General features: G+C 43.1%; 1 protein-coding gene across 5 annotated transcripts in view; it reads left to right on the top strand.

The window, feature by feature from the left end:
- The window catches only part of LOC137434937 (RAC-alpha serine/threonine-protein kinase), a 184658-nt gene that overhangs the window by 87525 nt on the left and 75828 nt on the right, over positions 1–21305 (top strand). The window lies entirely within an intron of this gene.

Genomic DNA, 21305 nt, shown 5'->3' with positions numbered 1-21305 from the left:
TGTGTGGGTGTATCTACGCATAAGGGAGAACGCTATTGAAAATTGGGTCGCCACGTCAAAATCCAAGATGGCCGCCTTGCATCTTCCACTTTGTCAACTCACATCACTTCACCGACAGGGGACCTAGGCGTAACTCTTGTCTACCACTTATTGAAATGCCACCAGCACTTCCTGACACCATCATGACTGCCATGTGCGAAGCACAGAAATTAACGAAATAACCTGGACAATATTTTACACTGTTCACAGCTGATCATCCACTGTACAGGGTTACAGTAGAGGTCCAGTGGGCCCATCCAGATCTATTCCCACATCTGATTCCCGGATTAGGTGGAATGCATATGCTGATACGTTTTGTTGATGCTGTTGGAATATTGATGGCAGAGTCTGGCCTAGTACAGATCCTGGAATCTGTATTTGGAGGTGTGGGCAAAATGCTAACTGGAAAGAAGTTTCCAATGAATTTGAGAGCAATGCGCATGGTGGATGAGGTGGTGGCTACTCACAGACGTTGTCGGGAAAGGGCAGCTAAAGTGCCATGATCATCTCTTGACTGTGCTCGGAAGATCTGGCATCAATAATTCGCAAGGCAAAGATGTGGGTTGATGTCTTCATAAAGCTAGTACTTATTAACGACGCTGTATGTAAGGGTAGATCGTGCACGAGAAGATGATTGGCCTCTTCACCTACTGACAGTTAAACTCATGATGCCTTACTTCGTTGCATCCAGGCATGTCAATTATGCAAGATGTGCTTGAACACTTCATGAGAGGCTCTCTCTCATGTGACGAGGCATATGCAGGGATTGTGGAATGGAATCTGGAGTGATATGTTTATTGTGACCCTTAGTTCAGAACAACTGGAAAATTATTTAACCTTGGTCGACTTGAAGGAAGAACAAAAGTCGAGGAAAAGGGTCGATTAAAAACAACTGCTTGCTGACAACTGTGCACTTGTTGCGCACACCGAAGATGACTTGCAAATTATGACAAGCGGCCTTTCAAAACCAGCAGACAAGTGCGATCGAACTATTAACATTAACGGTGCCGAGCTAACTGTTGTGACCCAATTCCCGCATCTTGGAGAGTGGTTTTCGACACCACAGTTGTTGATCAAGAAATCCAAACCAGAATCAAGAAAGCTAGCAGTACATTGGAAAGACTTGAGGTCGGATATGGAATAATCAGGGCACCCAACTGCAACCTAAACGGGTCGATACAAGGCAATCGTACTGTGCTCGCTGTCGTATGGAAGTGAAATATGGACCCGCTATCAAAGACAGGTGAAGGAACTTGAGAGATGTAAGCAAACACATCTTGATTCCACCCTTAAACATCAGGTGGAACGACGAAATCACGAACAGTGCAGTCTCCAAATGGTTGAAACTTTGAGCATTGATGCCATGCTAAATTCCAAAACAATCTGGGTGGTCAGGCCGTGGTATCTTTTTTTTGGGAGAAGACAGATTCCGTTAACAAGTGGGTGCAAAGTAAAGGTACAAATACGACATCAAGTAGAACCTCTGCCTGTGAAAGATTGATGATGACAAATTAGGAAGAAACAGGTGGCCGACAGAAAAAGTTGATACTGTTATCAAAAGTGGTGTGGATGTTGGATTTCGATAGACAACAACATATGGAAGAGAAGATGTCACAAAAAACCAACACCAAATCAAAATCAGCCATATAGTCTCATTTGACCACGGAATAGAAGGACCTGCCTTTCAAGAAGTGGACTCTAGGGTCAACAAAGAGTCCATATACATACATACGTATACGCAAGTTGAGCATCCTCAAATTTGAAGGACAACCAACCTCAGACATTTGATGTATTTTCCGACATTTGGAATTCCAGATAGTGGTTTTCTTTTGTTTTACATCAACTCCTCTCTATTATGTTTTCCTTTCTATTATGGAGCTCCATCAATTGTGGGATTCTTGACGCTACCCCATTCCCTCCTCCTTTCTTTGTAGATTATCATTTCCCTCCTTTCCTTTTCTTTTTCTCTTTTTTGACTTCCTTTTCTGTCATATGTCCCCATACGATCTCTTTCCTCCCATGTTTCCTTTCTTCACTCATTTCCACTCTTCACCCCAGCTACCGAATGTGTAGCTCAGGCCGTGCTCCTTTTTCAATGTTCATTCACAATACCAGTGGGTGGTACATATGCAATATTTGCTGCTGATCTGTGAAGGGGGTGGGGGGGTTACAAGATGGCAGCTAGCCAATGCAAGCTGATGGCAGTTCTGCCGTCTGTCACCTGGCACGGTGCCTTGTGGGAAATGTTGTGAAAAGGATGAACACAAGGGAAGGAGGAGGACATGGGAGACGGCATGTGGGGGGATCATCGTGGTTTGGGAAAGATTGGGGAGGAGACGAGGGAGGGGAAGGGGATGGAATGAAGAAAGAAGAGGAAGATGGTGTTTTTGCTTTATGAAGTTTTGCCAAGAGCATTTGGCCGTAGTGACTGCACACATGCAGCAGCCACTTGGCACTGTAAGGAGATGCTTTTTATATGCAGGGCGATCGTTCATCTTTGGCTGTCAGTGTTAAAAGCAAACAGTGCGTCTGTCCGTGATTTAAATGGACGTTTGTATCTATCAATCCCACAGCGAGCTGCTGCATTAATGGCAATATAAGTTACCCTTTGTATACTATGTGTTTTGGGACTCAGCCAATTTAGCAATTTGGTCATTTTGAGGTATTTATAGCAAACTAGCATCGGTACTCGGTTTTGCCAGGTGCAGTTCTAATAATGTTGACATTTTGAAGAAATCCAAATTTTTTTTTTGTGGGAGCCTAAATATTTCCCTACACCCACTAAGGAATGGGGTCAGGGATCATTTAATTATTACCTTTCACATAGCTACAACAGCTTAAGCATTATGGTATTATCAAAAAAAAAATCCAACTTTTATTTTCAAATTAATTTTTTTGTTGTTGTATAAAACACTCCCTGGCACTCACTGATGAACCTCTGAAAGTTTGATGAAGATCCGTTAGGCCATATCTAAGGAAATTGGTGACACTCAGACAGACAAACATTCTGTTATAGATTACTTCATCATAATTATTTGTTTGTATACAGTGTTGAGGTTCGACAGTGTTGCGTGTTGCGAAACAGTACTGCAAAACAGTATACAGTGTTGCGAAAGTTGTTGTTGTATACATTGTTGAGGTTCTGAGTTCATCTGACCGCTGAGTGGGTTCATCAAAAATGTAGTGGTCTGAGAGGGTCATTAACCAGTGTGGCAGCTACATTCAAGTGTAAGGTGTGCACAGAGGGAGCTGTAGATGGAGGAAATGTTGAGTTGGATCTTGGAGATGGCGTGAAGCTGGAAGGTGTGAAAACATTTTGCTACCTCGGAGACATGCTGAATGGAGAAGGAGGATCAGACTCAGCGACGGTTGCTAGAGTGAGATGTGCATGGAAGAAGTTTCGGGAACTGAGTGGCGTGCTGACGAAGAGGGGAGTGTCGTTGAAGCTGAAGGGAAAGGTGTATGCTGCATGTGTGAGAAGTGTTATGATTTATGGGAGCGAGACATGGGTAATGAACGTAGAGCAGCAACGAAGGCTGGAAAGGGTAGAAATACGAATGGTTCGGTGGATGTGTGGAGTATCGTTGAGAGAGAGGAAGACAAATGATGAATTGCGAAAGATGATGGGAATAGAGCCTGTGATTGATGCTGTGAAGAGGAACAGGTTGAGATGGTTTGGTCATGTGTTGAGGAAGGATGAAAGTGACTGGTTGAGAAGAGTGATGGAAATGAATGTAGAAGGAAGTAGAGGACGGGGAAGACCGAGAAAGACTTGGCCAAAGGTGGTGGAAGAAGAAATGCGGGCAAGGGGGTTAACAAGGGGAGATGCAGAAAAAAGGGAAAAATGGAGAAGATTGTCATGGAGCCTGCAAGGCTAACCCCCGTTCTAGCAGGGAAAATGGCATTAAAATGCCTGTTGTTGTTGTACAGTGTTGAGGTTCTTGGAGGAGCTGGAAATGAGAATTGGCCAGGGTGTAGCAGAAGAAAAGAGCAGTAGAAAGAGGGTCAGGGGGTGAGGGGTTCGGGGGGGAGGAGGGAGGCAGGGGGGCAAAACAACAGCAGGATTGAGAGACAAAATAGAGGGAGACTTGCAGAAATAAGAGAGGTGTTGAAGAATGGGGGGAGTGGGAGACACAGGAGGCAAACGAGCAATCGCAAAAGTGGAAGGAAAAATGGAAACGGGGTAAGAGGTGGGCCTGAGGAGGGTTAATTGAGTTAGAGACCATGGTTGTAGTTGGGGGTGACCTGAGATAGTACTGCACAGTTGTCTTGAAGCTCTGGAGGGAAGAAGGAGATTAACGAAACTGACGAAGTTGGTTCTACGAGTGGGGAAAATGAGCAGTGGGTGTAGATTTTTGTAGTTTCACACCAGAATGGGGTTACTGGCATACCGTGTGCACCTTGCAGAAGCTCGGGAGGTGGGAGGGGGAACTGTTTTTTCAGGTAGTGATTTGAAGTCTGTGACTTGTTCGGGCAGTGATTTGAAGTCTGTGACTTGTTCAGGTAGTGATTTGAAGTTTGTAACTTGTTTCGGCAGTGATTTGAAGTCTGTGACTTGTTCGGATAGTGATTTGAAGTATGTGACTTTTCCGGGCAGTGATTTAAAGTCTGTGACTTGTTCGGGTAGTGATTTGAAGTGTGTGACTTGTTCGGATAGTGATTTGAAGTGTGTGACTTGTTCGGATAGTGATTTGCTGTGTGTGACTTGTTCGGATAGTGATTTGAAGTCTGTGACTTGTTCGGATAGTGATTTGAAGTCTGTGACTTTTCTGGGCAGTGATTTGAAGTCTGTGACTTGTTCTGGTAGTGATTTGAAGTGTGTGACTTGTTCCGATAGTGATTTGAAGTGTGTGACTTGTTCGGATAGTGATTTGAAGTGTGTGACTTGTTCGGACAGTGATTTGACGTCTGTGACTTTTCTGGGCAGTGATTTGAAGTCTGTGACTTGTTCGGATAGTGATTTGAAGTGTGTGACTTGTTCGGACAGTGATTTGACGTCTGTGACTTTTCTGGGCAGTGATTTGAAGTGTGTGACTTGTTCGGATAGTGATTTGAAGTGTGTGACTTGTTCGGATAGTGATTTGAAGTGTGTGACTTGTTCGGATAGTGATTTGCTGTGTGTGACTTGTTCGGATAGTGATTTGAAGTCTGTGACTTGTTCGGATAGTGATTTGAAGTCTGTGACTTTTCTGGGCAGTGATTTGAAGTCTGTGACTTGTTCGGGTAGTGATTTGAAGTGTGTGACTTGTTCCGATGGTGATTTGAAGTGTGTGACTTGTTCGGATAGTGATTTGAAGTGTGTGACTTGTTCGGATAGTGATTTGAAGTGTGTGACTTGTTCGGGTAGTCATTTGAAGGCTGTGACTTGTTCGGATAGTGATTTAAAGTTTGTGACTTGTTCGGGCAGTGATTTGAAGTCTGTTACTTGTTCGGATAGTGATTTAAAGTTTGTGACTTGTTCGGGTAGTGATTTGAAGTGTGTGACTTGTTCGGATAGTGATTTGAAGTGTGTGACTTGTTCGGATAGTGATTTGAAGTGTGTGACCTGATCGGTAGTGATTTGAAGTGTGTGACTTGTTCGGGCAGTGATTTGAAGTATGTGACTTGTTCGGGTAGTCATTTGAAGGCTGTGACTTGTTCGGATAGTGATTTAAAGTTTGTGACTTGTTCGGGCAGTGATTTGAAGTCTGTTACTTGTTCGGGTAGTGATTTAAAGTGTGTGACCTGTACCAGCAGTGAATTGAAGTTTGTGACTTGTACCAGCAGTGGTTTGAAGTTTGTGACTTGTACCAGCAGTGGTTTGATATTTGTGACTTGTACCAGCAGTGGTTTGAAGTTTGTGACTTGAACCAGCAGTGGTTTGAAGTTTGTGACTTGTACCAGCAGTGAATTGAAGTTTGTAACTTGTTCGGGCAATGATTTGAAGTTTGTGACATGTCCGGGCAGTGGTTTGAAGTTTGTGACTTGTCCGGGCTGTGATTTGAAGTTTTATGTCTCTCAACATTGCGACATATTAACGTGCTCCTTACTGATCAATACGTTCACTTTGTCTGATGACAGAAATACTTTCTTGGCACAATCTGATTCAATGAGTTCATGTTTTGAAAGTCATTTTTATCCGACATTTTGTAAATGAAAGGTTATTACACATTAGTGTGAAATATGTGTTAAGTTTATATTTGTCCTTTTTTATTTTTCCATTTCTCCTCTTGTGATGTTATATCTGTTTTGAGCAATGCCCGTCACTCTTCCCTCACTCTCCCCACCCCACTCTTCACACTCTTTCAGGACTCAACATCCTCATGAGGCCCCCTAGTGGGCTTCTAATAGAACGAATAATATTGTGAAGAAGTTAAGCTTGTGTCTCTCTTTGTTTCTTTCTTTTTTGTTGTTGTTGCCCGTGGTGATATTAAAGCCAGGTAAAGAACCCAATATTTGTGTCTCCGGACTGCTACGTAAACAGCTGCATGGATCTTGGGGGTGCAGGCCACTCTATTTATTGTTTGTAAAAGAGAAGGTAGCAGTTGCTTGGTAAATTCCTCGCTTCCCTGAATATACAAACAAGCTAAAGGATGGCTTTTATTGAACACCGCAGGGTTCTGAAGTTTGTTGGGAAGCATCCGTTTTACGAGGTCACCATTCAAGCTCGCGCCCTGCTCTTTGGCTGCTGACTTATTTGAACAGCCCACTTTGTCTCTGTCTCTCTCTCTCTCTCTCTCCCTCTCTCTCTCTCTCTCTCTCTCTCTCTCTCTCTCTCTCTCTCTCTCTCTCTCTTTTCTCTCCATTCATACAAAGTGTAGCCTGATCTTAGCTCGGGCCTGATGCCGAGACCAGCTGTGGCCTATGGACGCCTGACCAGCTACCCTTGGTGTTCAAATGGAGGCCGTCATGACGCAGGTGCTCGAGGGGGCTGGCATCCTCGGTGCCAGATGGCCCCCTTTTTATTTACAAAGGCGGCCTGCCCAATAAGACAGATAAATGGTTTCCGAACATCGCTTCCATTGAAAACTTTGTGAGACATCTACCTCTCCCCATACTCGAATCAATCCATGACACCTCGACTTTCCCATTTGTACACATGCCATATTGAGTGTCTAAATCTGTCTCGTCTGTTTTTAATACTTTACCTTGGCCTTCCACCATATAAGTGAAGGGCTTAGCGGAAGTTGGTTGTTATAAACACTACGGAGGGATACAGAAAAGGTTATTGGTGTGCAAAAGATTATTGAAGACTGAATCGGGTGACCTTGCAGTATATGTACACAGAACGGAATGGTAACTACACAGTGTGAGACCTGGCAGGTGTTGCTGAGCCTTCGCGTGTTGGAACAAGCAGCATCACGGAGAGCAGCTGCTGCGCGATTGGGGGGGTGAGGCAGAACCGTCCTTTTTATGCTAAAATTGCCTCTCCACTGCCAACCATTTCATGTTTACAATCCTGCGTTTTGTTCTACCCCTGGAGACGTGGCAAAAGGGTTTGAGTGATAGTGGTATAAAGAGCACAGAAGATGGCAAGAAGGATGTCTTGTTTCACTTGCCTTTTGTTTTGACATTGTCCTTGCCAGAGATGCATTCTTATTCCTTTTTATTGGGGCTTCTGCACATGACTCGTTAATAAACACTTAGTTACTGGACTCGGCACTATTTTCTGCCTTTACAGTAATTACTTTTTACATTCTCAGATTTGGAGGAAAATTGCGGTTGGAAGCTTGAGGCTTTGAGATCGTGTTGTGCAACGCGAGTTTGCCCTTGCAGCTCGGAGTCACCCCGTTGACTTCTGTTTCACTCCTTGTACATGTGCAGCAATACTGGCATCTGCACCCCTATCCCGGGCTTCACAGAGTCTAAAATTGGTTTGTTTGTCAAGGAAACTCATCGTCGGCCCGACGCACTTCAAGGCTGCCAAACATGTGCTGTGGGTGCAAACGCCTTATTGTTTGGCTGTATCGTTCCTGATTCCGTTCTCTCAAAGTCCTCGAAAAGAGATTTTTTGGCCTTTATCTTTGGGGCCATCTATTTATTATGCACGAGGGTATGGACGGCCAATTTTGTGACCCTGCCTCATGTTCTCCATGTATATACGCCTCTTCCTTTTCCTCCAGATGCTTACTTTTATCTCCTGCCAACTCCTCCTCTTTTCCTTCACTCCTCCCGTACTGCCCTACCTTCTCTCTGTTTTCTCTCTGGTTTCTCTCTCCGGCTGTTGGTTATTCTCACTTTTCCTTTTCTAAATTGATCTCCGTCACCTGTGCACATAAACTAAACAAATAAATGGACGTCCCCTTACCTTACCTCCTTCTGTATAAATTATATAATTTGTACAAGATCCTCATTCAAAATCACTGAGGTGTTCTCCTAATTCCTTTTTACCCCACATGCGATGCAAAAAATGGGGTTAAACAGTTGGTTCACTTTGTCTACATACAGCAAGCAGTTTATGATTGAGGAACTCCTTAATTTAAATTAAATGTTATATTTTCAACACTGGAGAACACAAATCGGAACGTGCACCTGAAATTTAGCAGTACTATCGCTCTGAATTTGGCAAATTGGACGGAATCTCGTCCCTGATGGAGCATGCATGCACACAGACGAGTAAGGTAATCGATTTAGTCTGTCTGTTGATCAGCAAAAATTGAAAATCATTCCAAACAGGAAATTACTGTTTGTAAGGATGTCATGAAGCACAAATTATATCTTACTATAATTCACCAAATGTCCGTCCGTCAGTCTGTCTGTCTGTCTGTCTGTTTGTGTTCGGAGGTACCGTAAAAACTGCTGAACCGATCGCAAAGATATTTTGGGTGGATAATCCTGGGATCTCCAGGAGTAAAATAGGCTATTTAGTTTTCCCAATTTCAGCTTTAGTCTCCAGCATTCTCAGGTTTGGATTATTCTCACCAGTCACGAACTTGCTGTCCATGTCTGACGTGCGACTGAAGGTGCTACAGGAATGTGGAATTTATTGGTTTCATGCTTCAGCATTCACCGTATCTGCATTGCCTGTTTGCTTCTGGCCTCCCACCCGTACGTAGCATCCACACACACGGCACGTGCACGGCACACACACGTAACATCCATACACGTGATTGTGTGGATGTGTGGAATGTGGGACATTTGGTGAATTCTAGTAAGATACTGTTTAGATTTTGATGATTTGCGTGTGATATGATTTAACGGATGTTTATATGAATCGTTTAAAATAAAAAAGCCTTCAACTTCTGATATTTTACCTTTTCATTTGGGCCTCACAATTGAAGCCCCGCCCATAGGGCGGGTACCGTTGCTAGTTAATGTAACGTATCGAATAAGGTGGTGTAAAATACACTGCGTCAATGGCAGTAAACTTCAGCGGTATTTTAAAAGACCCCATGTCCGTTTTCTCAAGACTGTGTTCTATGAACTCTAGTTCTTTGATATTTTTATTTTTTTGTCCACAAAATTGGGGCTCATGGAAGGGTGGCGAGACTCATCAGCTTTAGCAGATCCCAGGTTTCTCAGATGGATGAGCCATAAATGAGTAAAAAAACCCAAAATGTTTTACCACGTAATAGCTAAACAAACCTAGTTTTACCACGTAATAGCTAGGCCTACCCTTCTCAAAATCCAGGCTATCTACTCACATCCAAATTTTGGGCCTCCCCTTCTCTGGACCATAGAAATGGCACCCCGAGGTCCAATTATCTTCTTCTGCCCACTCCTTTAAAGTGACGAGTCATCGCCATCTAATTTTTCCCGATTTACATCTCTGAATGAATCAGATCAGATTTCTGATTTTATTTTTCTATGCTCACTGACACTCCTACCTTGTCCATCTGCGCTTTTCCACACCTGCTTGTCTGTCTACACATCCCACTTATTTCCCTTGTCCTGTCTGTATTGTCGCTACTCATGCTACCTGTGTGTTAGTTCCTTTGCCATTTTTCTTTCCGCCTTCCCTTGCCGGCCAACTCTCAGTTCCATCGCCGTGTCGACATCACCCCACCCCCCTAACATTCACATCTTTCACAAACCTTGATGTTGTTGATGTAAAAATAATAATTACGCCCTGTTTTTGAGAGGTTGTGTTGGTTTTGGAGTGCCATGAGGTTTGGCCACTCGCCTGGTAGTACAAGCTCTAAGGTCTGCCCAGCTAGTTGTTGTCTTGGGTTGTTTGTGAAAGGCTTTGAAAGGATGCCATCTCGGTTGATTCTGAAAATGCCTCTAATCTCCTGAGGCCTGGGGCTCGGTATTGTAAATGAATCGGTGAGGGAAGGGTGCGACCTGTCCTCACTAAACACAATTTGCCCACGTTTCAAAACATGTGGCCCATGGGTGGCCTCGCAACTCTTTATCGGGCATTCTTATTCCCTCACAAGAAATGCTTGCGTGAACACCTGCCCTTGGTTTGCAGACCTATACTTTGTACAAGTAGAACAAACGCTTCTTCCAATATGCATTCCATGCACCTTCATGAAAGCATTTTCAGTACAGGTGGTATCAATAATGATAAAAAAGGTATTTTATGGCCTTATTTTTCTGCCTGCTCTCTTTTTGGGCTTTCTTCCTGACGATAGGTTTTTTTTATTTTGTGACATATACAATCGGCTCTCTAATAATAATTCAATAACAATAATTTTTATTTATCAACTTGGTGATGTCCAATAATCTACCTTTGTATTTGGTATTTTCTACCTCTGAAAGTATCGGTCCAGCATTTTGTGTTTTAACGAACCGTTGCCACAATTACCAAAACAAAATAACTTCAAATGCTGCTAAAATTGTTTTGCAGTTGGACAGTGTATGTTCAGCACAAGTGCCACTTGGGCCCTGAAGTGCAATAATCCGAAGCATTTTTGTGAATACCCGGAATGGCTGTGAGGTCGGGACTAGGACCTCATCTGGCCGTGCGTTCGGGGCTAAGACCAGAGATAGCCATGAGTGGGGCTGGAGCCACAAAAGACCGTGGCAGTTTGAGAGAGAGGATCTTGAATGGACGAGATTCAGAGCAAAGATCTTTGATGGCTGTTGATGTGTGGGACTTCTTATGACTAGCATGCTGTGCTGAGGATGACCTTCAGGCCAGGGGAAGAGGAGCTCACGTGGCTGGGAGAGTGGGATAAAGTCACCTGACTGTTGGATTGTAGTGAGAGGCCTGAATGCTAGTCGGCGAAGGAGGAGGACCTCAAATGATCTTTACCCTAGATCAGGGTAAAGTCTTCTGAGAACTGGCAAGCTGTAATGAAAATCCCAGATAAGAGGTTAGAGCTTGAGGCTAGCAACTCCGATGGCTACCTTATTTGGTGTTGTACTAGATTTGGCACAGTGGCAATTATACTTTCTTTACAAGTTCCCATTTCTAATGATACCTGATGTGGAACCTCAGTGTGCAGAGATGCCGGCAGCTGTTCTGCTTTAAGTCTCCCATGCAAATCCTTATTGTCCCAACTATTTAAGCTGCAAGCCAGCTGCATAGTTTATGAAGATAGCAAGGCTGGGCCCCAGAACCAGTAATTAGAATAACTATGAGATGTGCACATTAATATGCACTTGAATAATGTTAATACCAAACTGTTAATTGTTTGCTTGTGAAAATGAAATGAACGTGCAAAGGTGTTTGAGCGTCCGCTCTGCCTTCGCTTGCACCCATCGCTGACATTTTGGGAGCGCTCTGCGTAAAATACGAAGACTGTGGAAGGCCCACGACTCTGCTGGATGTTGAGAAGGCTTTTTAGTGATAAGCTTGCATTTGGACAAGGACACAATGTCATGACTTTCATGTGCCTCTACCCAAAGCGTTATTTCAAGCTGACCATTGTCCACCTCCGACACGGCGGTCCTTGTCGTAAGGTAGACTGTACGTGATGCCTCGAGTTTCCACATACGTTGCTTGGAGATTTCCGATTGAAATTTGTGATTTTGTTTTTTCCATGTTTGACAGGTTTTCTACTGCATGAGATGACAGTCCTGTCACTGCTGGATTTAGGGATCTTTTATTTACTTTATCTTCTGAGCAACCGCAAGCATGTGTGGTGCAGTTACGTTGGGAGGATTTGCGATGAGGAAGGAGGAGGGTGACACACAAGGAATGCTTGGAATTCTTCTCCCACCCCCATAACTTCCCCCTTATCCACCCTCTCCTAACCCGACTACCATCGCTTTTCCTACTGCCTCTTCCTGTTGTTTAGGCTTCGCTTGGCCTGCCCAGCTAATAGCGAGGAATAGCAAACAGCGGTCTGCAATGTTGCATGGATCTTCACTTCTGATCTGCGAAGAGCGAGCAATGTGTTTCCCATTAATAGTCAATAAAGATGAAGAGCATCGAGTTTTGCTGATATCGTCTTGCCTAATGGCTTTGACGCCAATTCATCTTCATTTGACTTTTGCCTAACCAAAGCTGACAAGGTCAAAGGAGATCAAAATTATTTTACGGGACTCGGCAATATTTTTCGAAGAAACCACAGGTGCAGCTCGCCCATTGGCTGGCTCATGACGAAGCTCATCCGATGATTTGGTTGTAGTCGCTTTTCATGTTTAAAACACACTTGAAGTTCAAGTTATTTTGAAGGCCCTGCTCAAATAGTTTCTTTTTGTTTGAATAATACAAACTTGCCGCTCGACGATACGCTTATCATCTGCCATGCAAGAGGGAATAGAGCCTGTGATGGATGCTGTGAAGAGGAACAGGTTGAGATGGTTTGGTCATGTGTTGAGGAAGTATGAAAGTGACTGGTTGAGAAGAGTGATGGAAATGGATGTAGAAGGAAGTAGAGGACGGGGAAGACCGAGAAAGACTTGGCTAAAGATGGTGGAAGAAGAAATGCGGGCAAGGGGGTCAACAAGGAGAGATGCAGAAAATAGGGTGAAAATGGAGAAGATTGTCATGGGGACCGCAAGGCTAACCCCCGCTCTAGCAGGGAAAATGGCCTTAAAATGCCTGTTGTTGTTGTTCTATGCAAGACCGTCAAGGAATAAAACAAATAAGTGCTTGTTCTGATCAAGCTGCGGTCACTAGGACGTCGGACGAATACGCTTCGTTTTGTGGAGTCTATAGCGTAGTGCCACATGTCGAATTGCACATCTGGGTGCCATTTCCCAAAGGAATTTGGCAGGTTCACTGACCCGGCCTAACCCTGTGCTACAAGTAATTTTCCCTGCCTCACACAAGAGCAGAGTGAATAGAGTGCAGACCATACATGTGCAATTGCAATTAAGTCTCTGTACCTGGCCACTCTGTCGAGTGTGTCACATATCCATCATCGTTATCATCTTGTTACCCTCGCCAGAGGAGGGGGTATTGCATTTGAGTCCATCTGTCTGTTTGTTTGTTTGTCCGCACAGAATAAATATGATTTTCTCTGCAACCGTCAGTCCGATTGACAGGAAATTTTCACCATAGGTGCAACTCCTCCTGTAGAATTTTTTAAATAATTGTGATGTCATAGGTCACGTCGTATGGGCGCCATCTTGGAAAAACCGAAAAACTTTGCACCTCTATATCTCCGAAAGCGCTGAATAGAAAAAATTGAGCCATGGCTCATTGTAAAGAACTCTCCATGGGGAATAAAATATGTTAATGATGATGTCATAGGTGCCTCCATTATGACGTCATAATTCGACAAGTACAAAACTTTATCCGATCAAGATGAAATTTATTGAGCGTCATCTAGTGATAAATATTGGTGGAAGAAAAAATAAATAAAAGTAATGATGACGTTATCGGTCACGTGGTTTGTCCGCCATATTTGTTTTCACCCAAAAGCCTTAAAAAGCACTAAAACACGTCCTGGCGAGGGTCTGCAATCTGATTGCTCTTTCTTGTTCATCTTCATTTTTGTCTCTCCGACCATGTCACTATTTAACTTCCGCTCAGTCCATCCCTCAACAACAACATAGTTTTCGACTGCGCTGTGTGTTGCATCCCATTTTATTTTGCTCGGACTCTGCGGTTTTAATTATTACTAGGCGTGCCTCCGCATCGCTTCACTGAAGGGGTCAATGAAAAGACAGCATGTCATATAGTCATATATTTCATCTACTTCACAAACATATACTGTATTGCATGTCTGTCTTGTCCGTCTGCCGCATATTTGACGAGGATTCGATCATTAATTTTGTCACCTGGTTGCGTTTCTGTGGAAGCTGTGCCACCAATGCAGTGGTGTTGTAGATTAAGGCAGGAATTTGGATTTGAGTCAGGTTACCAGTACACAATGGACTATTATTTTTGAAAAGCATTGTGCCATCCACGAGCAGATGTGACAACTGGCTTAATATGCTCTGCGAAGGATGATTCAACGGGCCTGCCTGCAAAGCACCAGGAGGACAATTTGTAGTCAGATCAGGAATCAAATCCAGACTAAAGACCTGAAAGGTGAGCTTGCTACCTATGAGCTGTCCTCAGCGCATCTCTGTGGAGGAGAGGAACCGAGGCTTTTGGAATTGTTTTAAGGATGTCAATACCACCGAGGTGCCCTCTCAAGGAAGTGGTCACAGTGGATGGGCAGCTGCTTTTGTCATGGTGGAGGTCGTCATGGAAGTAGAACCACTGAGAAACTCCAACATGGCGACAGCTCCTTGTGATACGGCATCTGAGAGTCGTGAACAATTTGTAATTAAGGATGCCAGAGCTGATCAAACGTAGGCCTACGTTCGGCTTTGCAAATTCATCTCACTTATGAAAACCCCAATTGCACATCATAAGTGTGCCAGCTGCAGGGAAGTTATTATCCACACCTGGAAATTCGACGCCCGTGCAAACCTGGGTTAACTGAATGCAAATTAGGTATGTTGCTAACGACAACATTACCGGTAACATCTGGTCAATTTTATCAAAACATGTGTTTTTCTGCATGTCACAGGTGTGTTTCTGCTCGTACATTCCTACCTCCCCTTCGTCCTATCCTCTCCTGCCACCACTTCCCTCCTCTCCGCACTCCTCTCACATATTTCCCCCTCCTCCTCCTCTTTTTCTTCTTCTCTCCTATTGTTTCTCCTATTGTGCTTTTCCCAATTTAATCTTTATTTCAAAACGCGCTTTTCTCTTAAGCTTCCACTAACGCAGGTAAATGCACAGACCAGGAAATCTGGATTCCAAAACCACTTGTACATAACAATTTAAACAAAAATTCACAATTTGTTTGCTTGAAGTGACTTTTATAACAGAACTGTGATCGAGGAAGGAGTTGTCGAAGCTTGAGGGTGTTTGGTGGTGGGGGTAGTTGCATTGAAGGGGAGAATAATTGGAGGAGCAGAAAGGAGGAAGGAAAGGAGGAAGTTACAAATATAGATGCACACCGAACTTCTTGTTCCAAATATATATATTTGAGGTGGGCTTGTTTGTGCGTGTACAAATATATATATTTGAGGTGTGCTTGTTTGTGCGTGTACAAATATATCAAAGGTTGTATGGAGCTGGTTTGAGGTTGAGTTAACTTTTTGTTTTCAAAACAAATATATTCACACTAAAGTGATGTTAATGGAAGTTGTCCTATATTTTTTCCCCTCCAGTTGTTCCCCGACTATAATACGGGACGTTTGCTTTCACATCCACGTCGCTTTGAAGAAACCGGATGCCACACAGATCCTCCTCGGGTGGTCCGAAGAGACAGACGGGACGAAGTGACGTGTTGAGGCGACAATTGGGATGGCTGCTAACACTTTCCATCCCAAAGTGTTTTCCAATCAAACGAGTTCTTTTCAAATTTTCTTTAAACATCTCATGCAAATGAATGATGGTTTCCATACTTCCAATTCCGATACCCAGCTCGGCTCCAATAACAGATCACCCAAAATTGACTTGTTCAACGCGCGGAATGTTTAGGGAAATTGCAAGGCCTCGTGCCACTCGAGCACGCTCACATTCCGTTCCTGATCCACGTCCATCTTCCACATTTTTTGCACAATTCAGACCCATTTTGTGTATCACCTAAGAGACGTGTATCAACACAAACTGTAGAGCTGCTCTATAAGTGTCAGCGTGTTGTACGTTTCCGTTTAACCAGAAAGTTCACTAGCTCTGGCACCAAAGGTGAACCGGGGTTATTACCACTGCTTGTCTGTCTGTTTGTTTGGCTGTGAGCAGGATATCTCAAAAAGTTATGCACTAATTCAGACCAACATTGGTGGACAGATTGGGTGTGTCACAAGGACGAATTGATCCGATTTTGGTGAAGATTCAAATCCGGATCTGAGGATTTTAAAGTGATTCTTCACCATTGAGTGATAGGGCCAAAAACGATAAATAGCACGATATCTCAAAAAGTTGTGGACGAGTTATGACTAAACTTGCTGGATGAGTTGGTTCGGTGACGAGAACAAGTCGATTTGATTTTGGTTCAGGTCCGAATCCAGATCCGACCCATCAGCGGATACAAAACGTAAACTGTTCGGCTTGGTGGAGGGAGGTATGCGCTCTACCGAGTGCTGCTCTATATATTCAGTACTTCCCTCCAGCACGTCGGCCAATGTTCATCGTCCTCTCGCAATTACCCAAAATGCTTTGAGCATCCGTGAAGTCACATTGCACAGGAGTTGCCAGGTTTGATACAAACATCACCCAAACTTTCAGCAATCTTTCATTCTCTTACGATTATTATTGGAAATGAAATGAATGCAAGTTAATCTTGCACATCTTTGTTCCTGATGATCATAAATGTGGGAACACCATCGTGTGCTGCATATAAAGGTTTATAACTGGTCGTGACAGCACCAGTTTATAACTGGTCGTGACTATAACTGGTCACAACCAAAGTGGAAACACATTTTGTTGCAGTTGAAATCTATTCTGAATGAAGTCCTGGTGTGTTAAAGGATGGCTTTGCGTGTGTGCTAAATCATAACATGTCTTCGCGTTTAGAGCTCGAACTTGCTCATTTTAAATCCAGATGCCGAGGCTGATGGAAGATGAAAGGTCAACAGACCGACAGAAGGATGTTGAGGAACATGTGGACAGGAACACAAATAGGTACACACATTTAGTGAATGGGAGTGGCTAACAGAAATGGGGTCAGGGGATCATTGAGTGAAGAAAAGCTCATTGCTATGTATTGGAGAGACCATGCGGTGGTGATGGGATGCAATGGAGAGGGAATAGAGGAAGATCACGAGATGGATTCACTTAGACATGGGGAGACTACCAATATACAAGTTTCTGGAAAAAAGCTTGTGCAGTAGTTGGGCTGAGATAGACAGGGGGAAGATCTGGAAGAGGGAGCAAGACAAATCCTTGTAGTGTCCATCTTGTCTATCCCGTGTACCCCACCCCAGCCCGCTCCCTTCCACAGATCTCCTGATATCCCTGTTCTCTACTGTTGTACTTCCTTCTCTCTCGCCCTCTTATCTCCCGCTCCCTTTATTACATGTTATATGTGTTAGCTCTTACACGAGCCTCGACTTGGTATACAAAAAAAAGACCAAGAGAGATGAAGTAAAGCGAGGACTTTGTTCTGCTGAGAAGTCCAAGATTGTGATATGCCATTAGGGAAAGGTGAGGGAGGGATGATCTGCCGAAGACAGGTTATGACTGATTGTATGGCCTAGGAGCAGCAGAGCATGGAGCTTATAGGAATTTCTTAATTTTAAGACACGTCCATATTTTCCAATTGCAGCTGCTATTAAATAAAAATTGCATTTTCCTCTCCTAGGTGTGATCCCATCTTGGGCAATATTCTCTGACCTTGTTTTGAATTAAAATGTTCATTTCTGCTTACTGTTAGTGGGTTAAGTTTGCTTCCAAAAGATTTCCTCAGTAGTCTGAAACTAGATATCTGCGATCACAAAGGGCACACCAAGGCTAAGCCTCCCCGGGACCCACGATCCAACGATGGCCATATAGTTTTCGGACTGCCATATGCCATTTAGGGATAGAGTGAAAATTAACAAAACGTGTCCCCATGTAAAATATATCCAAACGACGTCATGAAAATCGTAGGAAAATTATTTAAGGTATTATCAAAAATGTGTTTTTTTTTGTGAATTAGGTCACAATCTGAAAAACGTAGGTCCATGATACTAAACAAATATCAGGTGCGCAACTTCAAAGCAGGTACACTATTATGATGCAAAAACATCTTGGAATGCCAAGCGGTCTTTAAGATTCCACGTTGACATAATTGAGCGATGAAAAAATAAATAAATAAATAAAACCCGCGTTACTTTTTTGAGATCGCCATTTGATCTTGTCATTTAACTCAGATGGATATGATCTAAATGCGACTTACTCTAGGTCTAGGCTATGGAGAAAGGGCAATTTCGTTCTGATCAGACAAACCTTAGTCGAGTTATGGTAAAAAAATGTATGCATTTCTATAATTAGGTCATGACCTTAAAATTAGGTCAATATCAAAAATGTGTCGCCCCATATATTTTTTTTTATTCCTATTATTGATGCAAAATTTGAGTCGAAAAGTCCCAGTTGCCCCCGAGATACAGCTCGGACATTGGAGAAAAAAAAGGAGAAAATAAGCCCCGAAATGGGCGTTTAGTACTCCTAGGGGTCTAAGAAACTCTGGGGTACCATTAAGAACTAGGGGCACTTATTGTAGAAACAGACCTTACAACAGCTATATGACCCCCTATAATCTAAGGGGAGGCTTATACCTGTTGTAGGGTCTGTCCCCCCCAATATATGAATATTTAATTACACACTGGAATCAAAACAGAATTTTATCCACTTAGAGCAGCACTAACCATGAGAACTAGTTGACTTGTGTGTTTACATTGAGGAAGGCTTCAGCATCACCTGTTTTCTGAACTGCATCGATTACTGTGCCTTGGTTTTAGATTGGTCTGGCCTTGGCTATATGGAGATAGCTTGGAGGTCAGCTTATTTGTACATGTTCCCGTTCCACAAGTAATGACATGCTCATGGGGTGAGAGGGAAACTGTGAGGGTGAGCTTGTCCAAAATTGAATTTCCTGGTTACACCCTTGCTTGCGAGTAGCGTGGCAGGAGGTGACTGCATGGTTTCTTATTGTCTTGCCGGAAAAGCCAAAACAGTCATATTTGCACGTTAATGCATCATTTACTTTATCCGTATGCTGGTAAACTTGTCCTGTTAACGGGGAAATTGTGGCATATTCCTTCATATCCTCTTCACTGCTTTCTCTTGTTTGTGAAGATTTGCTCGACGCCATCCACCTTTCCACCAAGACTGGTCAAAAATGATGCGTTTTGATGTGAAACATACGTATTACGTATATGGTTTGAGATTGGGGTTCAGAACACAAATGGTGACACGATGAAACTTTCTTTGTTTTTTCTTATGTCTTATTTGATACAAGTTCTTCAACTACGAGGTTATTGATGTAGTTTGACGGATCGCATCATCGATTGGTTGTCCTCAAATCCCATCGTCGAAGAAGCTATCTATGTAAATTCAATTAGAATTGAATTGAGCACAAACTTTGCAGTTGAATTTAACCCTTTGAAGACCACAAGCATCGTGAAAGTACTTTTCAGATATGTCCAATTTTCAGATATAAGTTCAGATTTTACTCGTATTATTAGTTTGGGTAATTTTCATTTTTTTTCATTTTGCAATTCAAGAAATATGCATGATAAAATCCAAGTTTTAAAATCCATAAAAAAGAAGAAAATTATGGAAACGACAGAAGTTTTTACCCATATATATATCAACGAACATTGATAACCAAACTCATTGGTAATGAGTTCTAACCAAACTCATTGGTTAGATTTTTTGCAGTATGCCGTCCTGACGAGGGTCAATAAGCCCGAAATCTGGATTGGCGGCTCTGCTTGATGTTTAGCCAATGGGGACCAATGAATAAATCTCTGTCTGTTGACAGAGTGGTCGGGCTGAAGCCTCCAGAAGACCCTTTGGGTCGGAGGTGACGCTTTGGTCTAGGACTTCGGTCCACAGGAGATCGGGACAGCGCTCGTCACGCTGTTATGTTCGTTGATTATTATCCCCGCCGATCGCACCGCACCCCCTGGTTTTGGTTTGCACTGGTGGGAACGATGGTCTGTGTGGCAGACAGGCTGTTGGTTCCTTGCGGGTTATGCGGTATTTACCGTGTGAGACATAATTCGTGGCTGGTGCTCACCATTAAAGCTAGGAGGTGCCTTGATCACCATATATATATATCCCTCGGTCCTCAAAGGGTTGATATAGTATTGTGCTGGTAAAGGTTATTCGGGCCACAATCGAATTTAATTCCACCTGAAAGCTCTTGTGGTGCACGTTTGCCACGCGTCGAACTTGTATTGAGTAGTGAGTAAACCACATCCGCTGCACCCTCAGCCTTAATATTTTCTTGTAAGTCTGGGGAGAGAAGTCGGGGATGATGTATAAGGGGCGGGGAAGTGAACGAAATATGGGCACTAATCGGATTTCCTTGCCACTTCAGAAACAACTGAGGAACAACCCATTATGTTTTTGTTGCTAATTGAAGAAAAAAAACATTTCCCAGCTTTGGAAAGAGAGAACTTATTCATTTATTTAAATTGATAAATTGTCAATGTGGATGAAATGTGTATCCAAGGTGATAATACGATTCGTGCTTCTTAAATTTTTTTTACCATCATTCCCATTACAAGTTGCACGATTGCAAATCGATGTGGAAGTTTGAGATGCGGAAGTTTGAGATTTGAGATGCGGTTTGAGAAGTTGGAACTTTCTTGAAGGCCTGTATTGTGGAGTTCCTAAGGTGAAAGAAACGTGAAGATAGACAGCTTTGACAGACAGCAATTTATTTAACAGTGGAAGTGACAAAGAACTGATAGCAATTAACAGTTGCTGTTGAATTTTGGAAAAAAAGAAACATTCGGAGAGATCACTAACCAGCTGTCACAAATTCCGGGCGTCACAGAGAACACAAAGTCCAGTTGACCTGGAATTGACCTGGTTGAAGTCTGCCTGGTTGGCCATATCACTCAATGGTGAAGAGTCAAAATTTCGTCAAAAATTAAATAATTCTCATATCGGAATCCATATTCAGATCTTCACCAACAGGTACACTAAGATTCGTCCAAATCCATCCACAACTTTTTGAGATATCCTGCTATGTATCGTTTTAGGCCCTATCAACCAATGGTGAAGAATCACTTTAAAAACTTCTAGTAGCCGGATCCGAATCCGGATCTTCACCAAAATCGAATAATTTCGTCCTCGTGACATATGCTACACCGCTGCCAAATCTCGTCCGAATCCGTCCACAACTTTTTGAGATATTTTGTTCACAAACAAACAAATGGGTGAAAACATAACTTCCATCCAACTTTGGTGGCAGAGGTAGTCATAATAATAACGTTAATATGTCTGGTTT

This window comes from Myxine glutinosa, chromosome 9, assembly GCF_964187855.1.
Source record: "Myxine glutinosa chromosome 9, kmMyxGlut1.1, whole genome shotgun sequence".
NCBI lineage: Eukaryota > Metazoa > Chordata > Myxini > Myxiniformes > Myxinidae > Myxine > Myxine glutinosa.
Note: the sequence above shows the minus strand (reverse complement) of the source record. Positions and strands in the feature narration are given on the sequence as shown.